The sequence below is a fragment of the Egretta garzetta genome, unplaced genomic scaffold (genome assembly GCF_000687185.1).
Source record: "Egretta garzetta isolate BGI_Z169 unplaced genomic scaffold, ASM68718v1 scaffold350, whole genome shotgun sequence".
NCBI classification, from domain to species: domain Eukaryota; kingdom Metazoa; phylum Chordata; class Aves; order Pelecaniformes; family Ardeidae; genus Egretta; species Egretta garzetta.
In genome coordinates this window covers 309355-315435 of record NW_009258273.1, presented here as the reverse complement: position 1 = coordinate 315435, position 6081 = coordinate 309355, and the positions used below count along the sequence as shown (strand labels likewise).

At 50.7% G+C, this 6081-nt stretch overlaps 1 protein-coding gene across 1 annotated transcript in view; it reads left to right on the top strand.

Annotated features, from left to right (window-relative positions):
• The window catches only part of DENND4B (DENN domain containing 4B), a 17694-nt gene that overhangs the window by 10257 nt on the left and 1356 nt on the right, over window positions 1–6081 (top strand). The window lies entirely within an intron of this gene.

Here is a 6081-nt window from a genome sequence, read left to right as displayed (position 1 = left end):
GACTCCCCCCAAAACGCTGCTGCTCTCCTCTGGCGTGTCACTGGATATTAAACAGCCCGTGATACTCCTGTCACTGGGGACAAACGCGATTTCGGCTCACGTGGGCATTGGGGGGGAGCTCAGTGCAGCCGTCGAGCTGGGGTGCCACTGGGGCCCGGCGCCCTGGGGGTGAAACGACGCCTTCACTTCGTTTGCACCTTACCCGAACCGGTGTTCGTGTCCCCTTGGATGGGTGTCTGTAGGGATCTCCGTGATTTATGAGCGTGCCTGGAATTTGTTGCATTCCTGGTTCTCCTGGGCGCATCGGAGCTGCCGATCGCCTGGCGGTGGGAAGCAGCTGGAGAGATCCATCTCGGAGCCGGCGACCTGGTTTCCGAGCCGTTAAGATCTTCAGCGCGAGGTGCAACCTTCGCTTCGGCGCTTTTCCTGATCACGAGGCTGCGTGAAACCGAATGTGACGTGCAGCTGACAGGGAGCATCCATCTTTGCAGCGCTGCGGTTTGCCCGGCCTGGCTTCCTCTTCCGACGGGCTAACGGGCTCCTGCTGGTCGTGGCACCCGGCTCCGCTCGGAGCATCCCGGTCCCTGCTGTGTTCCCGGCTGCTCCGGCGCAGGGCAGGGGATCGCTGCCTCCTTTCAAATGTTTCTGGGAGGGGGAGAGCAGAAATATCTACTCGGCAGAGTTAATTAAACTTAAGAAGCTCTTGAAAGTGTCTTGTCTGCCAATGTTTTCTGCCGAGGGAGCGGTACGGGGCTTGTGATCCACCGCTCGCAAGATGCAGGGGGGTTTTAAATGAGAGGAGCTTCCCGGATTCATTCACTGAGCTGCTTTCATCGCTCGCTTCTCCCTTCAGCATTTAAGGAAAAACGATCAGTGAAGCTTTTTTTTTTTTTAAATTATTTTTAATTTCTTTCCCTTTTAATTGACAATTCTCTGCGCTTTGTTCTTCCCCTCCCAACTACAAACCACTCACTGGACCCTGATCTTGCGAGGGTAGTGGGCTGCAGCCCCCTAAGTCGACCCTTTTTGGAAGCTGGCCGGGGGGGGGAAACCTTTGTCTGGCAAGCGGCCCCACTCATCCCGGCTTGGAAGGAATCCTGTCGCACCGCTTGGTTGTAAGAATCACAGATTTTTAAAACATTTTGGTAATAACAAGGACTAGGGATGTGTGTGTTTTAAAAAAAAAAAAATTCCTGTTTTTTTTTCTGGTTTTTTCCTTTTTTTACAACCCAGTCTATTACCCCGCGGAGAGCGACTTTTCTTTTTTAAAGGGGCGTTTGGTTCGGGCTGTGTTCAAAGCTGCTGGTGGCTCTGCGTCGTGTTTGTGCCGGGGCACAACAGTGAAATGTGTCTGGTTTGTTGTGTTTGTTTTTTGGGTTGGTTTTTTTTTGTTTTTTTTTTAAAGATTGGCTACAAATCTAATCCCCGTGTAAAGCCATCCACCACCTCGCGCACAGAAATTCAACCTATCGGGCCATGCCACGTGCCGCTGCGGCTTTATAGCGTTGGATCGGCCGCTGGAAGATGGAGAAGAAACTTACTTTGATACGGAGCTGCCGTGCCGACACCTCGCCGGCACTTCTGCGCGGGCAGGTCGAGCGCGGACGCGGCTTGGGGATCTGTTTGCTGCCGTAGCTCCCTGGTGCCGCGAGCGATTCCCTCCATGGAAAGCCGCGGGTTTGCGTTTTGCCCAGAGACTTGTGGATTTCTGCTCCGTGATCTCGAGGTGGTTCAGAGGAGCCCGCTTACAGATGGCCGGGGTTTCATCTGCCATCACTTTTTTTTTTTTTCCTTGGTGTTGTTGCATGTAGGTTATTTTGCAGGGTTGGTTTTTTTTAAGCACGTGGGATGATATAGCGCTGTTCCATAACTTAGTTTGCATCATCTTGGGGTGATGCACCAAGTGACGGGGCCCGGGAAGTGAGATGTTGCCGTGAGCCTGGATTTCTCTCCTTCACTGTTATGGATAGTCTTCAAGTCGCTTCTCTTCATCGGTTTCAGTCTTTTGGGTAATTTGGCTATTTAAAAGAAAAAAAAAAAATCACAAATGTTCTCTGCCTCGGCTGCGCTTTCTTCAGGAGGTTTCTGCGGAAAGCGGTGGAAAAATGAGGAGCTGTGCTCGCACGCGTCCCGGTGGACCATCTGCCTGGGGAGAGGCTCGTTTTGCCGTGGCACGTGCTAATTGTGAGAGGTGGAGTTGAAACGCTTATCTGGGTCATTTGAAAAAGAGATTTTTATTTTTTTTTTTAATTATTTATTTTCCCTTAACGAGCATTACTCTGAAGTTGGGACATTGATGAAGATGTCAACCCGCCCGGTATGATGGTCTGGGTCTTGCTTTTAGGGGCTCGGACAGCCCAGCTTGCACATGCTCTCATGGTGCGGTTGGGGTGGATGACAAAGCTTCGTGGCCGGAGGGATGCTGGGGGCTCGTGGATGTGCAATGCTTCTCGTTTTCCTGCTTTTTTTGTTGTTAAAGCTGGAAATGAACGGACATAAAGTTTGGCTAACCTTAAAACGGAGCTGGCCGGGTGCTTTCCAGCTCTCCAAGGAGCAGTTGAGGCTGATGGTCATTTCTCCCCTTCCATGAGCGTCGCCAACCGGGCGCAGCATCCCAAGCTTTCCTGCTCTTTCCCAAACCACCAGCTAAACTGGAAACGGCCCTTGGACACCGCTGCATTTGTGCACCAAACCTGATCTGGGGAGAAACTATTTCCTGGGTTAATTGGGGAGAGGGTGGAAGCCGTCCCGGTGTCGTGGTGGTGCCTGGCCATGGCAGGTCCCTTCCTCGAGCTGGGCAGCTTTTTCGTCTCGTATGTATTTCCCTGGAGGCATTCCTTGCCCTTTGCTCTCTCCCCTTCAGATGCCCAAAATCTTAAAGAATGCTGTTAGGATTTTCTTTTTGCATGGAATCAAGGAAAACTGAAGTGGTTTCAGGAGGGTTTGTTGTTGTTTTTCCCCAGCGTGACCCACAGAACTGGGGAAACGAGCTCTGTATGATGAATACAAGAGTGAGGTTCTCCCTCTGTTTGATTTAACAACCCTAGGTGCTGCCGCACCGTCTTCAAGCAGAGCTCTGGCCCAATTCCTGATCATATTGCCCTCAAGTACTTGTTGTGAGTGATCGGTTCCCTCCTCTTGCCTTACGGTCTTATCTTGTGCAAAACCAGAGCGGGCGATTATCCCAGGGTCGGATGGTTTTAGGTTTGTCAAGCACCTCGTTGCGTGCGGACACCTCGGAAAGCTTGTCCCTTTCCGTGGGAAGTGGGTCGGGGAGGAGGCTGCGGTGCTGGGATTTATTCTTTCTTAATTCTCCGTGATTTTTGTATAAATGTGGCCTCTTGCTTCCTAATTGCTCGCTCTCAGCCTCCACCAAGACGGGATTACTTAAGATGCCTTGAGGAAAAGGGGGATAACGCTAAACTTCGGATCGCAATTAGTTTTGCAACTCTGCCCCTTGGATGCGGAATATTATCCGGTTATTTGTGATAACGGTATCCAGAATATGCCTGAAATCCTTCTGAAGACCAGCACCAGCATTTGGAATTTGGAGGGTGTGAGGAGAGGCGCTTCCAAGCCTCCTCTCTAAAATTAGACTGAAGACCGGTGCGGAGGAGTCTGTTGCACGTCGGTCCTGCGAAGCCGCATCCATTTTGTTTCATCCCTAATCAAAGTTTTTTCAGCTTTGTGGCGGCAGGTAGGTGGTACCGACTCCGGTGGAGCCGTGCGTGTGCCGGGATGGCTTAACAGGCTTTCACTGGATGGAGGGTGCTACAGCTTGGGTTTGGGTGTGTATTTTGGGGCTGAACCCTGAAATTGTCCCGGTTTCAGAGTCCCAGTGGTAGATTAGAGGCAGCCCTCACTTACAAGCCCTGCCTGGTTCCTGGAGGTCAGAGGAGCATCCCGCCAGATGATTAAACGAGTTGTGAGAGGGGCAAGAGAGGCATTAAAAGACCGTTAAGGTGGTGATGGAAAGCAAAAGCCAGAGAAATTCTCACTTCGGGCTGAAATGAGCTGTGTCTCCTCCCGTCCTGCAGCACAACGGGGAGCGGCGAGGAAGGAGGAAAGGTGTCCTGTTGTGCTCGGAGTCACGGGAGGATCTGCCCCGCGACGCGGCGTTTCCTCCCATTTATTGGTTTTCGTCGCAGCAGTCGGCATTCTCGTAGCCGTTCTTTTTCCTGCCTAAATTTTTTTTTTTTTTTCAAGCCTGGTCTTTAAAGGCAAACCTCGCTGCTGTTGAATATGCAAACGCGCGGTGCCGTGGCGGTGGGGTGGCTGGTGCATGCGCTCTCCCAGCGTGCCGGCTGCCGGAGCCGTACGCTGGTGCCTTTTGGGCGCCTGCGTCAAAATAGCAGCTCAGTACGGCTGCGCGGGGGCCAGACGGTGCTAATAATAAAATAACTTGTGGCCACGTGCCCTTCTGTTCAATGGAAGAGTTAAAAAATGCCTTAAAACAGCCAGTTCTGGATCCTGTAGGGTCAGTGGTAGCGGTGCTGCTGCTCTGCACCCCGGTGCTGCCGGACTTGGGCTTCTGGGGCAAATTGTAGTGACCATAAGCTTGAACTGCCTGAAGCCAATAATTGTATTTTTCCAGAGTATCCTGGATTTAGGCCTCATTTTCATTGAATCTCAGAAAATGAATGCAGGAATCCCATTTCTTTGGGATTAGACCTAACCAAAACCCATCTGTCATCTCGGGAAGAGGATGCCACCGCTTACCGCCTGCTTTCCATCTCCTGGACCTGCAGCTTTGGGTTATGCCCTGTCTGTACCTGGGAGCAGAGCAGCTGTGTGCCTTGATACACGAAGACAAAACGTTTAAATTCTTACCTTTCATTCCAATTAATGCTCTGGATGGGTATCAGGGTGGGGGGGCTGGAAACAGGATCTTTATCACCAAACCTGCGTAAAGATAAATACTTGCAGGGAGTAGAAACCCTTCTGTTTGCGGCGTCTTGAGGTGTTGCCTTTCTCTGTCCAAACCTTTCTGGGCCTGATATTGCGGTCTTGGATGGCCGGGGTTCCCCTGGGGAGAATGGGAACCCCAAGGCAGAGGGCTCCCAAGAAGCAAGCTACGGAAACAGGATTTTGGAGGAAAGAGGCCAGACCTCTCCCTGCTGCCCTGGTGAGCTCATGTGTTGGGACTGAGCTTTTTACCCCTCTTCTGCTGAGCCCAAATACCTTTGGGTCGTGTCCTTACCAGCAAGGGAACAGATGGAAGCGTGTTTCTTCCCAGTAAGGAAGGAGGATGTCTCCTCCTGAAATGCCTCTCGTCGGAGACTAAATGTAGCTCTCTTCCCCCAAACTGTTCGCCCTGGCAAGGTGATTTGGGGGTGTAAGTCAGCTCTGGCTCTCCCCAGTCTCGTCCGCTCCATGCAAGAAGCTTTCTTGTTGCCATCCTGGCACGAAGCCTCGCAAAGCAAACGGGTGAGATCTCGCTCTGTGCCGCCCTGGTATCGCATCCTCCCTCCTAGGAGCAGGGGGGACCTGAAGGGAGATGGAGAACCCCAAATCCTCCTGCTGATGAGGTTTTTGCTGCTGACAAGTTCTGGGTTTAACAGTTCACTTGTCTTATTTATTTTTTCTTTCCTGTTCCCGACTGCCTAACGCAGTTTGTAGGAGAAGAAAGATAATTCACTTTAATGAATTATAAAACTTGTTTCACTGCAGTGGGTCTTCATTTTTCCTTTTGTCTGCAGCAGAGTCACTGTTTGAGTAGAATAAAATTAACTTAGTCCCTGAAAAGACAAAAGAGCTGAAACTCCTCGCTGCTGAGAAGAGCTGAGGGAGGGAGGGGGCAGGACATTATCTCGAAGGCCCCATATGCTTTGCCAATCATAAGGTTTTGGGGTGGTTTTTGTAAGCTGGAGTTTTAAATTTAAACACTTTGCCATTTAAAAATGGTTCTTTTATATATATATATATATTTATTTATTTATTTATTTTGTTTTCCCAGTCAGTCGCTGCGAGCCGTACGTGTGTATCCGGACAGAAACTGTGTAAAGTTAATGAAAGTTAATGAAAGGCTGTATCATCTTTGCAGACACCTACAAGTGTAGTTTCTCCATCTGTCCTCCAGCA